The sequence below is a fragment of the Tamandua tetradactyla genome, chromosome 9 (genome assembly GCF_023851605.1).
Source record: "Tamandua tetradactyla isolate mTamTet1 chromosome 9, mTamTet1.pri, whole genome shotgun sequence".
Classification (NCBI taxonomy): domain Eukaryota; kingdom Metazoa; phylum Chordata; class Mammalia; order Pilosa; family Myrmecophagidae; genus Tamandua; species Tamandua tetradactyla.
Window position 1 is genome coordinate 84002402 of NC_135335.1, and position 26445 is coordinate 84028846.

Consider the following 26445-nt stretch of genomic DNA (forward strand, 5'->3'; position numbering starts at 1 on the left):
AGAACCTACACAAAGTCAAAATCAATGAACTCAGAAAGGATGTGCTCTAAACCTGGGTTAGTAAACTGAGGCCTGTAGACTGACTCTGGTCTGTTTTATTAATAAAGTTTGATTGGAACTCAGTCATGCCTATCTGTTTAGGCATTGTTTATGGTGGCTTTCCAGCTACAATGGTAGAGCTGAGAGTAGCAGTGCGAGAGACCATGGCCAGGAAAGATTAAAATATTTGTCATCTGGCCCTTTACAGAAAAAGTTTGCCAATCCCTGCTTTAGAAAAAAATGCATAGTTTTCCAAAGAAGGACAGATTTTTCTCTACACATTCTTCATCCCCAAATCACCCCTTCCACCCGAACCCCAGTCATCCTGTGCTCTGGCTTCACTGGAATATAGTTGGGCCTCTGGATGAGTGGATTTTAAAATACAAATCATGAACCACCCAGAAGGGTCCTTCTGATGGATAACAGTTGGGATTCCAAAAGCAAATAGCAATAGCTGTATTTGTTTTGGCAATGGAGATCTTTGTAAATCCACCTATTCATATATTAAGCCTGATTACAGTGTTAAGCTTATTCATACTCCCTGATCAAAACTGCAACAGGAAAAAAAAAACTGCAACAGGGCTTGAAATCAGCCAGCAGACATCTGATAGAGTCCACTCTGTTCTCTTTGGGATGAATAACAGCTACTCCAGCAACAGCCCAGCCACAGGTTGACCCAGATTAAGCTAACCTATTTAGGGTAGATAATATTAGAGAATATTGAGGCAGGCGTGAATAACACTAGAGCTGCTCTGGGTATTCACAGTCCAAAATGGAAACAGATACAAACACAACCAGTTGCCTCAATCCCATGTAGACTAGTGGTGTCCCATGGGAATGACACTTGAGGATGAGCTGTTTGGCTCAGAGATTCGAGCACTGACCTGTAGCCTTGAAGCTGCATGGTAGGTTTAAGTGGGAAGCCCTCCCACTTTTTTTACTTAGTCAAGGCACAAAATCCTTAGGTAATGCTTACCACCCAAGCCCACTTTCTTATGATGGAAAACTCAAAATGAGAAAGAGAAAGAGAGGCACATAAATGAAACTCTTGTTATTTACTCCTAAAATGAGACTGATTTTTTTTATGTATATAAACATGTCCTAACCACATTTCAATTGCCCTTAATAACCCAGTAGGTTTCTGGTCAGTGGTCCTTAGCATTTCAGCAAAATAACAGTTAGTTATATAATTTGATGCATCTAGTGGGCTCTACCAAGCTGGAGCAGAATGCTCTCATGATGCAATTCATCCAGCTTTACTACCAATGAGCAGCTTCATTGTGACTCCACTGTCAGAATAAAAACTGGGATAATGATCTTTCTACTAAGTAAAAAGAAACCAACAGGGTTTCTTAATCCTACAACTTTTATTTAATCTCCTTATTGTTTTTGCTTTTAAGCTCTTTGTTGTTTTTGTTTTGAAAGGGTAAGAGCTGTTTTTCTTTTAATTTTTCCCATAATGAAAATAGCTTTTAAAAGGTATAAGTTAGTTATATAAAGAAATGGAATTGTTTGAATGTTTTGGGGTGGGAACTGCCAAGCAGGTTTTGATGAACTCTTGGGCAATCATCTGATCAGTTGGCCTCAATATTTGATCCTGCTCAAAGGAAATAAATCAAAACATCAATTACACTAATGTTCCTTGACTTTGCTAAGGAAAAAAGAATGGAGAACTTGGTAATTGCAAGTGATTTTGTTGTTGTTTTTGTTTTGCTTTGTTTTTACAAATTTGTAAAGGTTTTTAAGATTGTTTTCACACAAAAATTTAAATAACACTAGATTTTAGCTCTCAGTTCCAGGAAAAATTCAACCTACCCTTAGTTTGAACCTGCATGCATGTGGTCATAATTAAATGCCTCAAAAGAACTGGAAATCATCTGAGAACCATCTGACCACATTGTAACATATCCAACTGCCCATAATAGCTTGTCACTGTGTAGCAGTTTGCATTTCTAAATTGCCATCTATAGATTTTGGGAAGGAAATGCTAAGTAAGCATTAAAAAGAATGTGATACAGAAGAAGTGTGTTTCTGTTAATCATATATCTGGGTCCAGGAACTCCAAAGCTATAAAGAGAGTGAATTTAAAATTTTAACTCAAAGAATTCAATATGGTTTCCAAAACACCCTGGGGGGCCTATAAAATGCCGTTCTTGCCAGATCTAGAGCAAAGGAAAAACAGATACATAGAGAAGGAACAGGGAAAGTGCCCGTCTGGGAGGAAGAAATTAATTCTATTAGAGTGGGTTGGGAGAGGTTTTAGAGTAGTGGTAGCATCTTCTTCTTAAAGAATGGGAAGGGCTGTAAGAGTCAGAAGACTGAGGAAGGACATAAGTTGCATGAAACGTGACCTGTACAACTAGAAAAATGGTGATTCCCTGGTTGTTCCCTACACAAGGGGAAGATAATGCAGGTTTTTGTATATGAAGAGAAACAATTAGATACATATTTTTAGCAGATAATGCAGGAAACAGCATGGAAAAGGAATTCGAGAGGGGAGTCCCTAGAAGTAAGGAAAGCAGTTATAATGTTAATATAACCTGGGCCTTGAAATATGGCAGAGACCAAAGGAATGGAAAAGAGGATGGCTTGGAACATCCCTTTTGGAATGTTCCATAACACAAACTGACTCTATTTACATGAAGCTGAATAAAATTTTTCTTCTGTTAACTTTCTGAAAAAATTTTTTTTACATATAACTTGAGTTAATTCAAGTTACCTCAAGAAGTTGGAAAATAAAGACAGGAACTAAATGCAGACTCCAAAGTAGGAGCAAGCTATTTTTTCCCCTTAAAGTACTTGCTCCCCCGTGTCCACCATTGAGTCTCTGCCATGGGAGCCCCACTTTAATGATGACCTCCCTTCCCTTGTTTCTGGTCCTGTCCCTATTGCCAAGGGACAGAAACCAGGAAAATTCTCCCTCCCCCATGGGGAAGGCAGAAGGGCACAGAGGAGTTCCAACTTACCACCACGTTGCAGCAACAGGAAGCAGTGTCACTGGCTTGCTGAATTTAACTCAAAATATATTATTCTTCTCCTCCACTCCTTCCCCCTCCAACAAAGAAACAGTGGGTCAAACAGTAGCTCTGCTCTAGATAGTCACACACTATTTCATTGTTTTCTATTCCACGCTCCCATTCTAGTCTTGTCAGGATTGCTTCAACAGCAAAAAAAAAAAAAAAAAGTATGCGATTCAAATAACTGACTTCCAAAGAAACAATGAAAATGTACCCTCCCCAGGTTGTGCAATTTTTCCTAAATAGTTCCTAAAACTATCTATCTGAAAGGTACAAAATGAAAAAATTAAACGATTGAAACTGCTTTCATGGAAATGCATAGAATCTTAGAACTGGAAGGGACAAATCCTCTAGTTGTTTTCTAACCTTGATATATATATATATAAATTTTTTTAACAGAATCCTTTATTCAAAAATTTTTTTTACTGAAAATCTTTACATATGGTGAATAACACAGGTTGTTGGGATTCAAACCTTTGCTTTGCAACTCCCACACTTAAGCCAGTTACTTCCCGTATTGGGGTCTGTTCTTTAGTAAAATAAGGGTGGTGATGGTACCTCCCTCAGAGGGCTGTTAGGATAATTGAGCAGGTTAATCTATGTAAAGTACTTAGAACAGTGCCTGGCACAGAGAAACTGCTTAATAAGCACTAGTGATTATTATTATGTGTCAAGACATCATTTTCTCGTTTCTAAAATGAGAAAAATAGTGAGGTGAGGGGAAAGAATCTCAACAGGGCGGTGTTTTGAATGATGTAAGCAGCTTCTAAAGGAGCTGGGGCTGCTGGGGAAAGAAGATTCCTACTGCACTCAAGCAGCCCTCACCATCTCAAATGTACGGGAGCCCCGGAAGGCAGGGTACCAGGGTATATACAGGACACAACTTCACATAAGCTACAGATTGGTGCTGATACTGGGTGACAAGTGCTAACCCTCCAAATACAGGCTACTGAAAAGACCTTCCTTCCCAGCAGAAGTTATATATGTGAGAGAGTCCAGGTTATCTATATGAGAGTTTAGGGAAAAGGCAGTTCTCCAAATTAATATCCACTCCTCCCCTGGAGCTCCGTAGCCAAGAGCCCTCCTCTTTCTCCATTAAGAGTCACTATTCATTCTGCAATATTCACAGTTCTTCCATCTGGGGCCGCGTCTCAGTGAAAACTGAACATGCTTGCCACACCTTCAACAGTCTTTAGTGAAATGTTTCCTAAATAATTCTTAAAACTAACTTTCTGAAAGGTAGAAAATGAAAAACTTAAAAATTGAAATTACTTTCATAGATATGCATAGACTCAGAATTGGAAGGGACAAATTCTCTAGTTGTTTTTTAACCCATATATATATATAAATTATGTATAAACAAAACCCTTTATTAAAAAAAGTTTGCTGAGAATCCTTACATATAAAACAGATAAAAACAGAATGCTTTGGGTGCAGTAGCACCCAAAAGTGGGGATAGGTGGGAATAGCCCACCTGAACAGCCCACCCAGGGTGCAGGCAGTAAGGGGGGAGGCACTGGTTGTAGAGGATCAAAAATAATAATAAGCCAATTAAGTCAGTCTGCTTTCTGTTATTGCTGTGCACTGACAATTCTAAGCAACATCAGTGATAAAATACTCCCCTCTGCCAGGGCGGATTGGTTGGCATGTCACTGGGTTGAATTGAATACAGGCTCTCAGTACTCTGCCCACTTGTCCCCCCATCCCACAAGCCAAGGTGGCTCCCTGCAACATGTTTGAAACATGCCAATCTCATCTCCTCTGCTCATCCTTCAGACCTAGCCTAAAAAGGTAATGTGACTTGCTCAAGGTCACCAAACTAGAGTAACTCACAAAAGTGAAATTAGGATCCAGGTTTAGTATCTACTCCCCAAAGCCACCAGCTGGGTGACCAAGAGGCAGCACCTTGTTCTTGCTTTCCTGCTTGATTTCCTAGTAAATGGCAGACTTGGAAAATCGGAGGTACAGTATAGGTATCGTCGTTGTGATGTTAAGTGAAGCCATTAGACCATGACTACAAAGTGGTCCTTATGGCCTGAGCACACCATTAGCTAGCATACAACAGAAGGAGCTGCAAAATCCAACCTTTTCACAGCTTATAAAATTAAACCCTCAGATGGTTTCCAGTCAGTTTCAAGTGGTAAACCTACCCTCACTCAACTCAAGTAAAGAGAGCAAATCATTGTTTCGCACCACCAGGATTGCCCAGGAAGTCATTGGAGAAGTTTGGAACCAGGGACCCAAGGCCACCATCTCTTTCTCCATCACCTGTCTCTGCCATCATTGTCTTCTGCCTACCTAATAGGAAGCACAGCCCTATGTCACTCCTCACAGCTTTGGGAAATAATAGACACAAACCAAGCCTCTTTTCCATCAACCAGCACCCAACCAGGAAAATCCCTGGGTAGGGTTCAACGTGGCCCAGCTAGGTCACACACCCACCGTTAGCATGAGAAAAGAGGGGAGATGAGCTGGACTAGGCAACCCCCACCACTACTGTCATTCCTGGTGAACCCATCTTATGTCAATGCCTAGATGCTCGAATTCTAGGAACTGTACATTTTCCCCACCCTAGAACTCTTGGACTTGAAAGCATAGGTGCTCGCCTGTGTGGGAGGATTTCTTTGGAAAACCACACTCCTTTCTTAGAAATTTGCAGGAAATGATTATGGCCATCTGGATCACCCGCAGAAGCCATTTATGTGTTGTAGCAGGGGAGATGTACGCAGAGGTGCTGGGGCATTGCACAGAACCACAGAGCTCAGAATCAGACCAAAAGAATTCCTGAAAGGAATTATCTTCATCATAATCTGAAGTGCTCCCCAAAAGACCATGTGGTTAGAAGCATGTGCTCCGAAGCCTAGTTTCAAACCCAGGTCTGCCACCTACAAGCTGTGGACCCTGAACCTGTTCCTTAACACCTTTGTGCTTTGTTTTCCTCATCTGTAAAATATGGGTTAAAATTAGTACCTTCTCCCTCATACTATTGTGAAAATTGTGTGAATTGATTTAAATAAAACCTTTAGACAAGCACCTGGCATGCTATAAGCATTTGCTATTTTATTATTAGTGGTGTTATTATTTTCCTGAGGGGTATGGGCTTTAGAGCAGGACAGCCTTGGTTCCTATTGCAGATCTGTCTCTTACCATCTGCAACATTGGGCAAATTACTTAATCTGTCTGAGCCTCAGTTTGTCTGTTTCTAAAATGGGAGTGATAATAGTACTTTCCTCCTGACATTACGGGGAGAACTAAATGAGATCATGCATTGAAGGTGCTAATTAGTATGGTGCTGGGCACATGAAAAGCACGCAGCAAATGTTTGCTATCATTATCCTGTGCTTAATTATATTCAGCCCAGTCAGCCCCATTAACAGCACAGCTAACGCTCACTATTGTGCTCTGGATAACTGGGCTTTGTGCTGGAAGCCCTAAGGAATACAGGATAAATTAGGCTGGAGGTGACCTAAAAGATATTGCCCAAATTTGTTACTTCTTGGATTTCCTTTCCAAGCTCTGAGCATCTACATCTTCATCAGCTGAAAGGGGCATGACCCATCTGCCAATTCCCAGGAGAATCATAATTGATGGCAACTACTAAAGCACTATGCCTTGGTTCAGAAGGTGGATCATGTTGTACCTCAAAATGGACTGGGTTTACTGGCCGCTGAACAACCAATTACTTAAAAACTCTGGAGGAAGAGGGAGCAATTAATATCTGCAGAACAGTGAGAGAAAGCCACACTGTGAAAAAATGTCAACTCCATATGGGACTGGAGACGTGCTGGTATTAGGCAAGCTGTTCTAAATCCTAAACAGTTCTGCTGGGTGAGACTTAGTGGGTGCAGTGGAGAGCCAAAGAAAGCCTGTATTTTTTTTTTAATCTCTCTACTTTTTTTTTTGTTTCAAGTACTGCTGTGAGTTAGCATATGGCATCTCAAATGTGTGAATGGACTGTAATTTGTATTCGTAATTTGTACAGCTAGAAGTGATCTACTTATTAGGAAGGAAAAACTGTAAGTGTTACAGCAGTTAGATATTGGTGTCTTTCAAGGGAATAGCTTTCAGGGTACTGAAAAACAGGATCTGACAGTCAGGTGCCTTGCCAAAAAATTATTTCAAACCATCCATCTCCATAGTTCCCCTCCAACAGTTGGCAAAAGCAGGAGCCACACAAGGCAGTGCCTTTACCTTCTTCATTATTTAGTGGTTCCAAGAGATGATGCCATTTGTTACTGCTTTCCCCTTTTTGAATAATGGAAGTCAGACTTGGAAAACTAAATCACCTAGAGTGAACTATTTATTCAGGCCCCTTTCTCCCCAAAGCTGTTCATTTATAAATTCATGCAATGAAGTCTCCAACTTTAAAAAAATATTTTGTTTTTAATGAGTTTACTTTGATGGACTGGTAAAAAAGGGGGAGGGGAGAAGAAGAAAATTTCAGACACACATGTCAAGACTGCGTTTTGGTTTCATGTGTAATCCTCTTTACCTGGAGGATATCTTTAATAAAAGCCCCATGTGAAGGTTAAGTTCATGTGTCAACTTGGCCAGGTGATAGTGCCCAGTTATCTGGTCAAGGAAGCACTACCCTAACTGTTACTGTTAGGACATTTTGTGGACTTAAATCATCAGTCAGTTGATTGCACCTATGGCTGATTACATCTACGATCAACTAAGGAGAGTTCCTTCTGCAATGACAGAATCCAGTCAGTTGGATTTAATCTAATCAGTTGAAGACTTTTAAAGGAAAGGTGATGACTTCAGCAGTCAGAAGACAGAACTTCTCTCTACTTCAGCCAGCTAGCTTCTCCTGGGGAATTCACTGAAGACCTTCATTATTATTACAATGGCCTACCCTATGGAATTTGTACTTCTGCATCCTCACATTTGCATGGGACACTTTTATAAAATCTCATATTTATAGATATCTCCCATTGATTCTGTTTCCCTAGAGAATCCTGACTATTTGGTTCTGTTTCCCTAGAGAATCCTGACTAATTCAGCTTTGGTAGTGGGAATGGTCCTCATGAAACAGAATCTTAAAATTGGGTTTTGCAACTGGTTTTCTACTCCGATTCAATCAAAGGCACTAATTCAATTCAAAGGCACTAATGACTATATTTCCAATAATCAAGATGGCACTGAAAGTCCATGATATGAGTTGGTGATACAGATATACAAAATATCACCATTTCATTCTCCTAATTGTACTCTTATACAAAGCAAGCCTGTGGATGACAGTGTTTTTGACACCTGAACAGAGTTTTGTGGAGTTAAGTGGTATAATGACACTGACTGCTTGTTTTTAAATACACTAGATGTAAAAGGGATGAGCTTGTAATGTTCTGCCCTGAGAAAACAGCTGCCCCACCTCCTGCCTGCCCTGAGGAAACAGCCACCTAATCTCCAGTCTGCTCTGAGGAGACAGCTACCACACCTGTAGCCTGCCTTAACCAGTTGCCATACAACTTCCACCTTAAGAGATTAACCCTTCAGTACCCGATAAACCTGTTATCACCTTCCCTGGAGAAACAACCCTCACTCCTCTGGCCCAAACGATTAATCCTATTTCATCAGAGGAAACTGCAAGAGAATGCCCTGAGGTAACTGGCTTGAAAAACACCTCTAATACTTTTCTTGAAATCCCCCCACACACCCTTCTTTTCTTCAAGACCTATAACTAAAGTGCCAACAGACCCTAAGAGGTGAGGTAAAAAGTGAGACTAATGAGGAAGTATGCCATACTGCAAAAGAATTGCATGAGTTTTTCAATTCACATGGGCAGAAATCAGGCATGTATGTGTGGGAATGGATATTAAGGCTGTGGGATAATGGTGGAGGGAATACAAAGGCTGAATTTGTTGAAATGGGCCCACTAAGCAGAGATTTTGTATTCAGTGTTGTAGCTCGAAGGGTTAGAAAGGGCATCAACAGTTTGTTTGGGTTGTTGGCTGAAACATGGATCAAAAGGTGGTTGACATTACCTGTGGTCAAAATGTCAAAAAATGCCCTGGTATAATGTAGATGAGGGAATCTGATGGCTTAGAGAGATTGTAATGTTAGAGTGGATTTATCATGGAAGACCTGCTCACACACCCAGGAATGTTCAGAGGACACGCCTTTCGCCAGGATTTCAAGGAATAAATTTGTGAGACTAGCTCCAGCATCCATGATGACCTCTGTAGTTGCCCTTCTCCATAGGTCAAGTATTACTGTAGGAACTGCTGTCACCAAGCTGAAATCCTTAAGCACAATGGAAATGATTGGATCCTAAGTTGGCAGAAGCCATGTGATGTCAGTTAATTGCCAAAAACAAGGCCATCATGGCTACCATAATGGACTGCAGAACCAAAGCAGCAGTCAAAATAATCTGACTTACAGAGACTTACAGCATGAGCTACTATATCATGGTCACCTAAAAGTAAAATAAATAGGCAGTCTATTAAATTCTTGTTTGATCTGTATAAGCAGAAGAGTTCTAGGTCAAGTGAACAAAAGTCTAACTTCAATTACAAAAACAGAGAGTCATGCACTTAATCAATTCCTAGACTTGAGATAGTTTACGGACCCAGAGTCCCTTGAATGAGCAGAAGGCCAGCAAACTTTGGGAAGGACCCTGTTACACTGCCAAAAATTTATACTGTTAATCTTCCTCCCAGCTTTCCCCAGGGAGACCTATGGTCTTTTACCAGGGTAACTGCATTGGGGAAAAGGAAATGGCCAGCTATTTCAAGGATTATTAGACACTGGCACTGAAATAACATTAATTCCAGGAGACTCATAATATTACTCTGGTCCACCAGTCAGAGTAGAGGATTATGGAGTTTAGGTGATCAATGAAATTGTAGCTCAAGTCTATCTCATAGTGGTCCAGTGGGGCCCCAGACCCATTCTGTAGTTATTTCTCCGGTTTCAAAATGCATAATTGGGATAGGCATACACAGGAACTGACAGAATCCTCACTTTTGTTCCCTGACTCATGGAGTGAGGGCTATTATGGTAGGAAAGGCTAATCAGAAGCCACTATAACTGCCTCAAACTAGCAAAATTATATATCAGAAGCAAAATCATATTCCTGGAGGGATAGCAGAGATTAATGCCACTCTTAAGGACCTGAAGGATGCAGGAGTGGTGATTCCCATCACATCACCATTCAACTTTTCTTTTTGGCCTGTGCAGAAAACAGATGTGTCCTGGCCTTAGTATTTTAGAATAAAGCCCTGTTATCCTTTGCAGTAAAATGTAAGCATTTGTAGCTGTTGTTCCAGATGTAGTGTCATTGCTTGAGCAAACAACACATCCCTTGGTACCTGGTATGCAACTATTGATTTGGCAAATACTTTTTTCTTAATAGCTATTAGTAAGGAACACCAGAAACAATTTGCTTTCATCTGGCAGGGCCAGCAGTATACCGTCACTGTCCTACCTCAGGGGTATATCAATTCTCCAACCCTATATCATAATCTTCTTTGCAGGGGCCTTGATCATTTCTCCCTTCTACAAGACATCACACTGGCCCATTATATAAAGATATCATGTTGATTGGACCTAGTGAGCAAGAAGTAGCAACTACTCTAGACTTACTGGTAAGACATTTGTGTATTGAGGGATGGAAGATAAATCCAAAAAAATAAATAAATAAATACAGGAGACTTCCACCTCAGTTAGATTTCTAAGTGTCCAAAAGTGTGTGTGCTGGTTTGAAATGATGTATGTACCCTAAAAAAGCCATGGTTTAATCCTAATCCCATTTTGTAAAGGCAGCCATTTCTTCTAATCCCTATTCAGTATTCTATATTTGAAACTGTGATTGGATCATCTCCATGGAGATGTGATTTAATCAAGAGTGGTTGTTAAGCTTGATTAACTGGAGGCATGTCTCCACCCATTTGGGTGGGTCTTGATTAGTTCCTGAAGTTCTATAAAAGAGGAAACATTTTGGAGAATGAGAGTGATTCTGAGATAGCAGGGCAGAATGACATAGCCACAAGAAACAGAGTCCACCAGCCAGTGACTTTTGGAGATGAGGAAGGAAAATGCCTCCTGGGGAGCTTCGTGAAACAGGAAACCTGGAGAAGAAGCTAGCAGATGATGCTGTGTTTGCCATGTGCCTTTCCACTTGAGAGAGAAACCATGAACTTCATTGGAATTCTTGAACCAAGGTATCTTTCCTTGGATGCCTTAGATTGGACATTTCTATTGACTTGTTTTAATTGGGACATTTTCTCGGCCTTAGAACTGTAAACTAGCAACTTATTAAATTCCCCTTTTTAAAAGTCATTCCATTTCTCATATATTGCATTCTAGCAACTACAAACTAGAACAGTGTGGGACATGTTAAGGTATCCCTTCTAAGGTGAAGGATAAGATGTTGCATCTCAGCCCTCCTGCAAGTGAAAAAGAGGCACAATGTCTTTGGAGTTTGGAGACAACATAGTCCTCATTTGTGTGTGCTACTGCAACACATTTACTGTGTGACCAAAAACACTGGTAGTTTTGATTGGGAGCTAGAACAAGAGGGGGCTCTGCAACACATCCAGGCTGCTGTGCAAACTACTCTGCCACTTGGGCCATATGATCCAACAGATCCAATGGCACTGGAAGTGTCAGTGGCAAATAGAGATGCTGCCTGGAGCCTTTGGCAGGCCCCTATAGGAGAATAACAACCCAGCCCCTTAGTATTTTGGAGTAGCCTCACCATATGTATTAGTTTGTTAAGCTGCCAGAATGCAACATACCAGAAATGTAGCAGCTTTTTAAAAAGGGGATTTATTAGGCTACAAGTTTGCAGGTCTAAGGAAGTGAAAGTGTTCAAATTAAGGCACCAACAAGAGGTTACTTTCACTCAACAGAAGCTGATGCTGTCCAGGACACTTCTGTCAGCTGGGAAGGCACATGGCTGGTGTCTGCTGGTCCTTGTTCCAGGCTCATTGTTTCCAGTTTCTGATGCCAATAGTTTCCTCTCTAAGCTTCTGTGGGTCTTCACTTAGTTCCTCTGGGACATAACTATGAGTTCTGGCTGGCTTAACATCTCATGGGAAGGTACATGGCCACACCTGCAGGGTTTGAAGCATCTCCAAATATCCATATCTCTGTTAGCTCTGAAGCAGCTGTTCTCCAAGCATCTACATTGGCGCTGAGCATTCTCCAAATGTTTCTGTTTTTAAAGGACTCCAGTAAGCAAATTAAAACCCACCATGAATGAACGGAGTTGCATGTTCATTTAACCAAAAGGCCACACCCACAACTAGAGATAATTTAATCAAAAGAATTTCTAACCTAAAATCTTGGTTTTGTATCAAAGGACATGGGTTTTCTGGGGTACACAACACCTTCAAACCAGCACACCATTCTCTGCAGATAACTACTCTCCTTTTGAGAAACAGCTTTTGCCCTTCTACTGGGCCTTTCTAAAGACTGAATGCTTAACCATAGACTACCAAATTACTATGAGACCTGAGTTGTCAATCATGAGCTGGATGTTGTCTGACCCACCAAGCCAAAAAGTTGGGCATGCACATTAGCACTCCATCATAAAATGGAAATGGAATATACAAGATAGGGCCTGAGTGGATCCTTGTATTAGTTAGGGTTCTCTGGAGAAACAGAATCAACAGGGAACACTTGCAAATATGAAATTTATAAAAGTGTCTCACGTGACCACAGGAATGCAGAGTCCAAAATCCACAGGGCAGGCTGTGAAGCTGACGACTCCAATGGAGGGTCTGGACGAACTCCACAGGAGAGGCAGCTCACCAACCAAAGCACAGCCTGTCTTTTCTGAATCCTCCTTATAAGGCTTTCAGTGATTAGATTAAGCATCACTTATTGCAGAAGACACGTACCTTTAGCTGATTACAAATGGAATCAGCTGTGAATGCAGCTGACATAATCATGATTTAATTCTATGAAATGTCCACATCGCAACAGACAAGCCAGCACTTGCCCAACCACCACGTGGCCAAGTTGACACATGAACCTGACCATGACAGTCCTGAAGGCACAAATAAGTTACATGTGGAAAAGGCCCAAATGCCCATGGCCCCCACTCCTGCTACATTACCTTCTCTTTCCAAGTCCGGAGTTTTTGCCTCTTAAGAAGTTCCTTACAATCAATTGACTGCAGAAGGGAAAATACCCTCAGGCCTGTTTTTCAGGTGGTTCTGCATGATATGCAAGTACCACCTGAAAGTGGAGAGCTGCAGCACTGTAGTTCCTTTCTGGGAGGATATCCCTGAAGGACAGTGGTGAGGGGAAATCCTTCCCGTATGTGGAACTTCAAGTAGTGTACCTGGTTGTTCATTTTGCTTGGAAGGAGAACTGGCCAGGGGTCCATTTGTATATTTACTCTTGGCTGTTGCTAACCATTTGGCTGGATGATCAGGGATTGGAAGGAGCATGATTAGAAAATTGGTAACAAAGAGATTGGGGGAAGAGGTATGTGGATATACCTTTCTAAGTGGGCAAAAAACATAAAAATATTTGGGTCCCATGTGAATGCCCCTAAGAGGGTGACTTCAGCAGAGGAAGTTTTTAAGAATCAAGTGGAGAAGATGACCCATTCTGCAGAAACCAGTCAGCCTCTTTCCCCAGCCATTCCTGTTATTGCTCAATGGGCTCATGAACAAAGTGGTCATTGTGGTAGGGTGGAGGTTATGCATGGATTTAGTAACATGGACTTCCACTCACCAAGGCTGACTTGGCTATAGCACTGCTGAGTGCCCATTCTGCCAGCAGCATCTACAATCAACTAAGGGCAGTGTCTTCAGCAATGAGATAGTTCATCGGTTGAAGACTTTTAAGCAGTCAAAAGAGAGAAATTCAATCTCTACTTCAACCAGCTAGCCTCTCCTGGAGAACTCATCAAAGTTGTCTGCTCTAGGCCTGCCCTACAGAATTTGGACTCATGCATCACCACAGTTGCATGAGACGCTTTTATAAAATCTCACATTTACCCATATCTGCTATCGGTTCTGTTTACCTAGAGAACCCTGACCAATAAACCTTAGTAAAAGGTGTCATAGATTTTATCATTTTTTTGTTTGATAGAACAACAAAGCTCAATAAGTAGCAATTTCTTAAAAGTTAGTTGCAATGTAAAATCCAAAACCTCATCAATGAACTGTCGTGTTATATTAAAATCTACTGGTCTAACCCAAATCAATAGGCCATGCCCTCGATCAGGAGGCTTACTCTTGTGAAGCTTATGTAGGTAGTGGAGAAGCTTAGACTACCCATAGGCATGCCTGAGAATTACTTCTGGAGGACCTCTGTTGTTGCTCAGATGTGGCCTCAGTCTCTCTAAGCCCAACTCTGCAAGTGAAATCATTGCCCTTTCCCCAATGTGGGACATGACATCCAGGGGTGAAAATCTTCCTGGCAACTTGAGAGATGACTCCAGGGATGGATCCAGACCTGGCACTGTGGAATCAACAATTCCATCTTGACCAAAATGGGGAAAGGAAGTATAATTAATAAAGTATCGGTGTCAGAGAGAGTTCAAATAGAGTCGAGAGGCTACTCTGGAGGTAACTCTTATGCAAGCTTCAAGTAGACCTTGCTACCTATTATAACCTGCCAACCCCCAACCAGGACCATTCCAGCCACCTAGGGCAAAGAACACCTAGGGCAGTATATAAGATTCCACAAGGGGGCAGGCCATGGTGGCTCAGCAGGCAGGAATGCTTGCCTGCGATGCCAGAGGACCCAGGTTCAATTCCCGGTGCCTGCCCACATTAAAAAAAAAAAAAAAAAGATTCCACAAGGGTTCCAGGCAGTAGAGTAACTTTCCAGAAACCTACAACCTCCAGATGGGTCCCTAGTTCAGATAAGTCCTGAAACCTAGCCCAGCCTCTCCAGAACATCAGACAGTTCCATCTCCCTACCCCATATTAGTGACAGACCCTTCCAATATCAAAAATTTAGAATTGCCATAGCCCAAACACCCCTAAAGAGAGGTATGGAAAGATCAAAGGTGATGGTGGAGTTATACAGAGAAGATAGAACTTAACAAATGAATAAGAATGCTGAATCATTAAATTGATATCTCTTTTAGTCTCCAGTATTTTAGAGCAACTAGAAGTAAAAATCTAAAACTGTGAAATTGTAACCCATGTCAAACTCTGAAATATGTTCTAATTGTGGTGCTGTGCTTTGAAATTTGTAGCTTTTTTGTATATGTGTTCTTTTTCATTAAAAAAAAAGAAAAAAAATTCTATTGTGATGATAAAAAATATTTAAGCCCTCTAGCCTCCTCTATTCTGGAGCACCTAGAATGAAAAATCTGAGAGGATCAAATGGTAGCCTATGACAAACTACTGGGATCTGTCATGTAACTACTTGTTGAAGAGTACTTTGAAAACTATTTCCTGTTTATTTCTTTGCTTTGTATATGTGTTATACTATACAATAAAAAAGTTAAAAATAAATAAATAATAAGGGGATTATCTAGAGCAGGGCTGTCCAATAGAAATATGATGTGATTCACAAAGATGATGATGGAGTTATACAGAGAAGGTAGGGTTTAACAAATGAATGTGATTACTGAATCATTATATTGATATTTCTTTTAGTTTCCAGTATCTCAGGGCAGCTAGAAGTCAAAACCTAAAATTGTGGAATTGTAACCCATACCAAACTCTGAAATCTGTTCTACAACTAATCGTTGCACTGTTCTTTGAAATGTGTTGCTTTTTTGTATATATGTGATTTTTCACACAAAAAAGAAAAAATCAATTGTGATGATAAAGAATATTTATTCCTTCTAGCCTCCCATGTTCTGGAGCAGCTAGAAGGAAAAATCTGAGAGGATCATATTGTAGCTCATGACAAACTCTGGGATCTGTCCTGTAACTACTTGTTGAAGAGTGCTCTGAAAACTATTGCTTTTTTCTTTCTTTGCATTGTATGCATGTTATACTATACAATAAAAAAGTTTTTAAAAAATCTACTGGTCTACCATGTACTTTGTCTTTGTTGTTGTTTGGCATGGGCAGTCTCCAGAAATCAAACCTGGGTCTCCAGCTCACAGGCGAGAATCCTTGCCACTGAGCCACCATTGCACCACCCCTAAATGTTTTTTGAATGTATCTTTTATCTATGCATGATTTTGTAACATGTACTGATCATTTAGATCTTCAAAATGTTACCATGTTTTATTATGCAATATCAAATTACACTTACATTAATATTACTGCAGATCTCATCAGAAAAGTCTTCAAATATGAGGAAGCTATCAAGTTCACAGTGGCAGAAACAAGTTTTTAAATTCTAATTTTTGCTGGAAAACCCAAATTTTATCATTGCCAACAAATACTGTCAGCAGTTTTCCTTGAAGGGACAGACTCAGCTCATTTTTTTTGAGGAAATATTAGCCAAATACTCAAGTCTGAATAACCATAGTTTGTCCATCAGTTCAGTTGTTCTTTCAAATAAAAATGATATTCCAGGAGAAAAGCAGCTTATTGAATTCTCACAAATGCCTTTCCTCTACACAACCATTGTACATCAGTATGCAGCATAAATGTTTTATACATACTTCTCATTTCATCACACAGCATATTAAAAAGATGTGCCCCCAAAGGTCAAGATTTAAAAAAATGAATAATTTTGATAGTTTCTTTAAGAATATTCTTACATGAAACCGACTTTTTTTTGCCTTCAAGTAGTGGTGACAAATTCAATGATTACTAATACTGTTTTATGTCATTGTTTGATTCCTGTTACACTGACTGTGGTACATTGAATTATGTACCCCAGAAAATATCATGTTCTGAATTTTGATCCTTACCTGTGGGTGTGAACTCACTGTAAATAGGACCTTTTGAAGATGCTATCTTTTATTTCAGGTTGGGCCTTAATTCTATTATTGGAGTCTTCATGAAGAGAAAGCCATGTGGATACACAGAAACTGGCCGTCAATGGAGCCCATAAGAGAAAGGAGAGGACACTTTCATGTGATGAGAAAGGAAAGGAACCAAAATTGTCAACCAGCCAGAACACCCCTTACCCAGGGGGAAGAAAGAGAGTCAACCTCTGAAGCCATAAAATAATAAACCCTTATTGTTTTAGCCAACCCATTATGTGGTATTTGTCATAGCAGCTGGGAAACTTAAACAGTAGAAACACGCTTTTGCACCGTCAGTGCAAATGTCAACTCAGTGAAAAGGGGAAAAATATTTTAGTATTATTCTGAAAATAATTTTGACCTCAGTACCTTCTCTGAGCATCTTCAGGCCTCCTCCCCACCAGGGGTCAAAGAGAACCACTGCTCTAAGACTTGAAGGAAGGGGCAAACTGACAAGCCATCATGAAATGGTATGTTCGGCCAATTAGTGAGTGGAGGGAAGTGGAAGCAAAGGCTGGAAAGGTACATATGGAAAACCTTAAATACCAGGAAAAAGGCTTAGATATTGTCCAATGGAGAAATGGGAGTTTTTTTTATGTTCTAAGAAGGATATGTCCACCTTTTTACTTGCTCTTCCTTCTGTGTTTTTTTGTTTTGTTTTATTAGATTTTTTTTATGTTTAGTTACAAAAACAGGTTATATGCCAGATTTGTCTCATGGGTATAGTTGGCTGATTATAGCATTACTGGCTTAATGACTTAACAGGCCAGAGACAACTAAAATATGAGAAAGAGGATGTGGCTGGAAAATGGAGTCAAGGTCTGCTGTGTCATCACTAAATGCCACTTCCTTTCCCTTCTGGACCTAGAGGCAGACTGCATTTTTTCCAGGATCTCTCATAGTTAAGTGGGGCCGTATAACTGAGCTCTAGACCGTGGAGTACACTGCATTAGTCAGGGTTCTCCAGGGAAACAGAACCAACAGGAGATATCTGTAAATGTGAGGTCTATAAAGGGGTTTCATGCAACAGTGGGAATGCAAGAGTCCAAAATCCATAGGGCTGACTGTGAAGCTGACAATGAAGGGTCTCAATGAACTCCACAGGAGAGGCTCGTTGGCTGAAGAAGCAGTGAAAATTCTCTCTTTTCCCTTAAAAGCCTTCAACTGCTTGGATCAAACCCAACTGATTGGATTGTATCATTTGCAGAAGACACGCCCTTAGTTGATTGTAGATGTAATCAGCCACAGCTGCAATCAACTGACGGATGATTTGATAAGCCTTCTGGTTTATCTACCAGCCATGAAATATCCTTGCAGCAATGGTTAAGCCAGTGCTTGCCTGACCAGAAAACTGGGCATCATCACCTGGCCAAGTTGACTCCAAAATCTAACCATCACAGACATTTTCAGGCCTCGTTCCATCAAAGGACTGACTTCCATCTACCCAGGAGATGTCCACCTTCTTACTTGCTCTTCCTTCTGTGTTGGCTGGTGCAGATGATCAGGTGGAGGACTCTGAGGCCCTGGAGAGAGCAAAGCCATTCCGTAGAAGAAACCCAGATCACCAAATAATGGTGTGGAGCAGAGCTTCCCTGCCAATACCATTGGACTTTGGCATGAGCTAGACATTTATTTGCTAAATCACTAGGGATTGGAAGTTTGTCTTTGTTTTTTTTTTAATTGAGAAAAATAATGTATATACAAAAAAGCAATAAATTTCAAAGCACACCACAACAATTAGTTATAGAACAGATTTCAAAGTTTAGTATGGGTTACAGTTCCACAACTTTATGTTTTTCCTTCTAGCTGCTCCAAGATACTGGAGAATAAAAGAAATATCAATATAATGATTCAGCAGTCATAATCCTTGGTTAAATCCTATCTTCTCTGTTATAATTCCATCTTCTCCATTGATCTTTCTCCCAAACTTTAGGGGTATTTGAGCTGTAGCCATTCTAAATTTTTCATGTTGGAAGGGGCTGTTGATAATATGGGATAGGGGGATGGAACTAGTTGATGTTCTGGAGAGGCTGGCTCCTCTGGGTTTCAGGGGTTATCTGGCCTAGAAATCCATCTGGAGGTTGTAGGTTTCTGGAACATAATCCTAGTGTATGGAACCTTTGTAGAGTCTCAGATAAAGCCCAAGGTGTTCTTTAGGGTTGGCAGGAATGGTTTTGGTTGAGGCTTGGCAAGCCATGATATATAGCAATATCTAGCTAGAATCTTGCATAAGAGTAACCTCCAGAGTAGCCTCTCAACTCTGTTTGAAATCTGTCAGCCACTGAAACTTTATGTATTACAATTCTTTTGGTCAGAAGGCGTTGTTCATCCCACAGTGCCAGGGCCAGGCTTATCCCTGGGAGTCATATCCCACAATGTCAGGAGACTTTTACTCCTGGATGTCATGTCCCATGTAGTGGGGAGAATAATTGAATCCTGATGTCTTTTTAAATTTCTTTAACAGATGTTGTACATGGCAATGCTGACTTTCAGACCTGCAGAACTCGCACTCTGAGTCTTAGGTGTCACACAAACACCTAAAGTTCCAGAGAAATACCAGATTATACATATATAATATAGCCAGGAGAAATGGGAGATTTTAATAACTATCATTTATTCAGCACCCACTGTGTACCAGGTATTTTGTACACATTCTTTCATTTAAGCTTCATACCAATTCTATGAGGCAAGTAGTATTATTCCCATTGGTAGAAAAGAAAGCTGAAGCTCTGAGAAGTTGAGTAACTTGCTCTAGCTCATACAGCTAGCAAGTGTAACAGAACCCAGGTAGACTGAAAGCCTGGATTGCAAAGCCTCTCCATTCCAAACTTCCTTCCAGGACACATTTTTTTGTTTTAGCTCTGCTCATTAGGATCCTGGAACATGTACAGTTCTAAAACATTTAGTCTGACATAAAACATGCTGGCTGTAAATCTTGTGTGTTTATTCTGGGTTCCCTTAGGGCAAAGGTTAAGTCTATTTATATGCCCAACACATTGTGGTCACTTAATAAATCTTTAACCATGAAGGTAGTGATTTTTATGGAGTCTGACTCCACCCAGATCTTTTTCAACTTTCCCTGAGCTTAAAATGCACACAACAGAGTAAAAGAACTTTTTTTTCCAAGTGGAACATAGAGACCCATATTTCCTTAAGGTAACTGTGCCCTTCTGTGACCATAACAGCTGTCTCTGCCCAATTGTTTGCTGCATATTTGTAAGGTAAGCAGAGCTTGTCTTCATCTTCCTACCTTGGAAGGACTGGATCTTGTACTGTAAGAACAGTGGGTTTTGGAGCAAGCTTATCTGGATTCAAGCACCAATTCTGCCACTGATAAACTGTATAACCATTGGCCACTACAAAAATCTCTCTCCAACTCTGTTTTCTTTTCTAAAACATAGTGATAATAATGCCTTCTTCAGAAAGTTTATGAGAAGAATAAATGAAATAACGTAAGTAAAACACAACTCCTGGTGCCTTTTCCCTTCTCCACTACAAATCCAGTTAGGCCAGTAGAGCCCTTTTCCATCCCCTCTGCTGCCCTCTCAAGTCCCAGGGCTTCCCCAGAGTCCACATCCTGTCTCCTAAACTGCCCTTTCAATCAAACACCTATGCCCATCTATGTCTCCTACCTCAGGTTCGCATCCTCAGCTTGCTATTACTTAAATGATTTTCTAATAAGCTAATAAAAACTTAACATGCAAAGATGTTAATTGTTGATAAAGCCTTGTGATTTTCTCCAGTAAGAATTCCAGTGGGTGTTCCTAAGTTCACAAGGTATGAATAGGTGACCTGGTCAGATGATTTGAGGAAAGACTGCAAACTAGACTTTTCTCCTTAGATGTCATGCTTTAGCATGTTGAAGTTTCTGAGAAGTCCAGAGAACATGAAATCTGTTTAATTTAGAATAGTAGCTAAACAAAAATATGTGCACTATTGAAGACTTTTTATTTTTTTATTTTTTCTGTCTAATGCTCCTTTGAGCAGCCCTATCTCACTCCCTGAGCTATGATTCCCTACTGATGGTGTCTTAGGCATCAGGCATTCTCCTTGTTGATGACTAAGATACAAGAAGTCTGTAAGCACTAGACCTTTAGAACAAAATCCTAAGTAAGGCTGGTAAAGGCCAGCAATAAAATTGATTTGAGGGAATTTCAAATCCAATACCTAAACATGGACAACCATTTTGAGCTTATAAAACATTTTAAAATATATAATCTCATTCAAATATGTTATCTCAGCTTATTCTTGCAAAAAGCCTTATGAAGCTTTTCATCTCCTTTTATAGTTTCTGGAGTTAGGGCTCAAGGAAATCAAATGCTTTCCAAGTCAGGAAGTCACAGAGCTGAGACTAACTGCAAATTTCTGGCTAGCCTCCTCGGCCAGACTAGAAGGATAAAAAGGGTGGGGTTGGGGGATGGGGAAAATGGAAGATGGAAAGGACAAATGCCAGGTCTTCTACTCTACTCATGAATAAAATGTCCACAGGTATGTCTACCTCCACTTAGGGGCTGTTTTCTATTACAGACTCTGCTTTTACTCCAAGAGACCAGCAGCCCCCAAAAAACAAAAGCAGGACTTGAGAACTCCACACCCCTGCCACGTGTGAGGGGCCAGCAGTAAGAAAGCATGTCTTTGTACACATTCAGCTCCAAACCATCTCTAAAGTTCTTCTTTCCCTTCCCCCACAGAATTTTCCCTGGTTTTCTCTAACCTTGGGCCTTGGCCAGTCAACCAGGACTTGCCTGAATCCTATACTTAAGGCCCAGTGTCTGAACTTCGAAAGGTAGCTGTCCTCTTCTGGGTTACCAGCATTCTAGGTCACCAACCAAGAGAGAAGAAGGAAAAAAAGGAAGAAGAAACAAAAGAAAGGGAGGGAAGAAAGGAGGAGAAGGTAGGGAAAAAAGAGAAGTAGTGATTCTTTGTGGGTGTTTTTCCTTTTGGGCTCAACGGCATTTTCAAGATTTTGTAAACTTATTATGCTAACAGCTCAATGGCTCAGTCTTCTACTCCAAATGTATAATGTGAATAAGATTCTGGCAATAAGTTGTCATAAATCTTAACTTGCCCTTCCCTCCTTAGCAGTCTCTGGAGCCCTCTCACCTGTTGGAACAAATGGTAAAAGGCTAAGGAAGGCAAAGAATGTAGTGCAAACATGGAAAGTCTTATGATACCACTGAAAATAAAACAATACTGGTTACAGACACTGCTGTGCTTGGGTGCTCGCCCAGAAACTTCCCATTCCTGGGAGAAGCGATTTCCTAATAAACTTCATCTTCTTTTTTGTAACAACAACATACTTTTTCTTTCTGGTTCTTTTGACAAGAAACTTTTTGGTTCCTTTCCAAAGAAGTCAGTTTTAAGACAGTTAGAAAAGATTTTGGAAAGTTATTAGCATGGCCAATGCTCACATTTTTTGAGCAAACAGGAAGTGGCTATTTCTTTGTCTGGAATGGTAGTTAATAAAATGGTATTTCTTACTAGAGAGGTAAGTCAGATGTCTACATTAATCAAGAAATATCTAAAGTTAGAAATGGGGAAAAATTATTAGTTCTTAATTCTGCCATCTTCCCCTCTAACAAGTTAAAGAAAAAAAAGCATACACTGTACCAAATTTCCATTCCCTTTCCACACCCTAACATATCTATTTCACATATGGCAGAAATTTGCCTTGAATTCAAAGAAATCAAACTTTTTTTATTCTATGCATTTGTTAGCGCAATGGATGGGGCTAATGCATATAAACAGAAGATCAAACATTTTTGTTTATTGTTTTTGTTTATCCTTTTTAATCAGGTTTTTTTTTTGTATGCTGTATGGCGAGGTCACATTTCATTATTTTTCCATGTGAGTATCCATTATTGCAGTACCATTTGTTGAATTTTTATTTATTTTTTGCTTGCTTATTTTGGGGGAAGTACATGGACCTGGAATCAAATACAGGGTCTCCCACATGGCAGGCAAGAATTCTACCACTGAGCTACCCTTGCACCCCCTTTAATCAGTTTTTATAAGGAACCATTGGTCCTTGGAGGCTTTGGGGGGTAGAGTGTGATGGAATGAGGAGATAAATGAGGAATGGGAGAAGAAACAGTGTGAGGAATCGTGAGAACTGGCTTTGGATCCAGCATAGCTATTTACTGGTTCTAAGACCTTGGGCAACTTCCTGTTCTTTCCAAAGTCAAATGAAAAGCAAAAATGATAAGATGATTTCTGAGGTACTAGGTAAATTCACCAACTTGTCACATTGGATATAACACAAGAAGCAATAATATACTGCACTGATTCCTTGGTGGTCTGAAGGAGCAGTTTGTACCTCAATCCAACCAGAAAACAGTCCCCAATTTCTTCCAAATTAATTACCCAAGGACAGTCAGTAAAATGCTTTACATGAATGTACAATCCCAGTCAATATTCCTGGCTCTGACATCACACACTTTGGGGTGTTTCAAGAATGACAAGGAATAATTTGAAAACTTCTTATAAGAAAATTAATTTTCATTCACTTTTACTTAATCTTTTAAATTTTAAAATATTTTATTACATAATCTTTTCATGGTACTGTCAGGAGTAACAGAAAATGTTGTTCCCACATTCCTAAACTGCATCCTAAAAATATATATACTTGTATTTAAATAGTTATATCAATATCCTACTCATCCCATAATCCGACCTACTATAGGTCTTTTGCTGAAAGCAAGAAACTATTCTCTTAGATAAGAAAATATATATGGAAGCTAAATGAAATATGGGTAGAGTGACTGAGAACAGGCTGGCTGTGGGGGAAGAGTGGGAGGGGTTAAGGCCAGGCTAGGCATAATGCATCACTGGAGTCTATCAGAGGTGGAGAAGGACATGTACAAAAAGGCAGCATCAGGCTGGTGGACTCTGGTGTCCTTGGTCTGTTGGAGATGGCCTTTACCTCAGGAAGGAAGGCTTCCCATTACTTTGCCAGCTGCTACTGTGAATACAGAAGTATCTCAAGGTACTTGATCACATGGTTTTTGAAGTCCTGGGATTTCCCTTTCTCAAACTGCATCACTTCCTTTTGGACCACTGTTGAAATTCTTTCAAGGTCCCTTTCATACTGAGTCACTTGAAACTTCCACTCTGATACCATCCTTCACTTGTTGTGGCTTGTCAGGTTTATTGGCCCACAGTAGCCAAGCCGCAGCCTCCTGCTTCTTCTGCAAAGTGGTCTGAGCATCCTGCCAATGCTGCCATGTCTTCCTGCACTGGTCAAAGGCAGCTTAGGAGGTGAATGTAGTCACTCAGGAGCTCGGCAAGGAGAAAGAAATCATTGTTGCCCCATTCCCGATGGAGCTGTTCATTTTTCCTTCCACTTCAGCCAGATGGGAGAGTGCCCATGACAATGCCATGTTGTCCTTGGAGCTCCTAAGCATGGCTAGACTCTTTGCAAACTGGGCTGTGTCCAGCACTAGTTCTTTCCTATGTTGACTAGATTTTCTACAACAGCATGCAGTTTCCATAAGCATTGCTCCTCACACTCTACCTCCTGGAGGTTCTCCTCAAACCAGACATCTGATTCATTCATCTTGAAGGTCATTTTGCTAACTGCATCTGTAGCTTTCTTGAGCATCTGGAGGAGACCAGCACCTCTCAATGTCTGGGTACTCACAATATGTAGTAGCTCTTCTTTTTCCAAGAACTCCCTGACATCAGGATCTTGTAACATTGTGGGATGATTCACAATCCTCTGGATGTACCTCTCTAGAGCAGCACTCTGTTTTTCAATAAATTTTACAGAAGAAGAATCTTCCTTCCTGTTCTAGTTTGCTAGCTGCTTGAATGCAAAATACCAGAAATGGAATCGCTTTTAAAAAGGGGAGTTTAATAAGTTGGTAGTTTACAGTTCTAAGGACGAGAAAATGTCCCAATTAAAACAAGTCTATAGAAATGTCCAATCTAAGGCACGCAGGGAAAAATACTTTGGTTCAAGAAGGCCAATGAAATTCAGGGCTTCTTTCTCAAGTGGAAGCAACACATGGCGAACACAGTCACAGTTTCTCTCTTATCTGGAAAGGCACATGGTGAACACGGTCAGGGTTCCTCTCTCATCTGGAAGGGCACATGGAGAACACAGTGTCATCTGCTAGCTTCTTCTCCTGGCTTTCTGTTTCATGAAGCACCCCGGGAGGCATTTTCTTCTTCGTCTCCAAAGGTCACTGGTTGGTGGATTCTGCTTCTCGTGGCTATGTTGTTCTGCTCTACTCTCTCTGAATCTCTTTCATTCTCCAAAATGTTTTCTCTTTTATAGGATTCCAGAAACTTATCAAGACCCACCCAAATGGGTGAAGACATGTGGTCACCTAATACAGTTTAACAATCATTCTTGATTAAATCACATCTCCAGGGAGATGATCCAATTACAGATTCAAACATACAGTATTGAATAGGGATTATTCTGCCATTACAAAATGGGATTTTGATTAAAACATGGCTTTTCTAGGAGACATACATCCTTTCAAACCAGCACACTTCCCAACTTTCACTTTTGTCATTCCTATTAGACTCTTCTCAGATGGAAGAGGAACAATGAAACCATTCTGAGAGTCTTTCTCTGAAAGCTTCTCATAAAGCCCCAGAAAATCACTGAATCTTCTTTTTAATGCAAGCTTTCTATTTCTGAACATTGGTAAGCTCATCTGTATTGTAACTTTGTAGGTTACATAGGCGTTCACACCATCTCCTATCTTCTCAGAATCAATTATATCAACTGTCAAGTGAAATTGGTCCTCCTATTCTTCCCCTAGCTCCTTATAGCATGGCTGGGACTTAAGGAATTTGTGGTTTCCTGTGAAGAAAGAGAAATGCATGTTTTGGCTGGCACTCTCTTCTAATTATTTTGTGGGCTGTGCAGGGATAGCTCCACTGTGGTACCTGCAAAGAGAACCTATGGCTCTTGGTCTTGTTCCTCATGGACCCCATTTTCTTTGGATCCATTATTGATGGGAAGAAGGGAAGCAGTTCTCTTTGGACACTGGGACTTACTGGCTGCCACCCTCAGTATCGCTGTCCCCAGTATTCAGTCACCCCCTCAAACTCCGATTCCAGGCCTGGGAAGGGCAGATGGAGTCTCTCGGAAGTGCTATAGCCACCACCAGCTGACGCCATCTTCCTCCACCCACAGTGGAAACCTTGTTCACCTTTACTTTAAAAGAAAAATAAATAAATATGGGATGGTGAAAGCAAACTAACTGTGATAGGGGACAGCATCCCCAAGCTAGGTGGAAATCCCTATGAGTGCCTATATTACTTGAAGGACTGCTTGAAAGGGCAGTACATTTGGAGTAAGTGCCTTCAGTTCCCAGAGGGGCCTACTTTCTCAAAGGAAACAGTTTCACCCTGGGCACTTGCCCTTAGCCACACTTATGACTAAAAAGCTTGGGGGTGGGGGGCGGCGGTGTAACATTGGCTCACTGGTAGAGTTCTTGCCTGCCATACCAGAGGCCTGGGTTCAATTCTGGGTGCCTGTCCATGCAAAAAAAATTTAAAAAAAGCAATAGGGGGCTTTAGAGT

The 26445-nt window shown here is 40.6% G+C and overlaps 1 pseudogene; it reads right to left on the minus strand.

The window, feature by feature from the left end:
- Nucleotides 1-23704: 23704 nt before the first annotated feature.
- On the minus strand, nucleotides 23705-26040 carry LOC143645741 (sorting nexin-1-like; annotated as a pseudogene).
- Nucleotides 26041-26445: the final 405 nt, after the last annotated feature.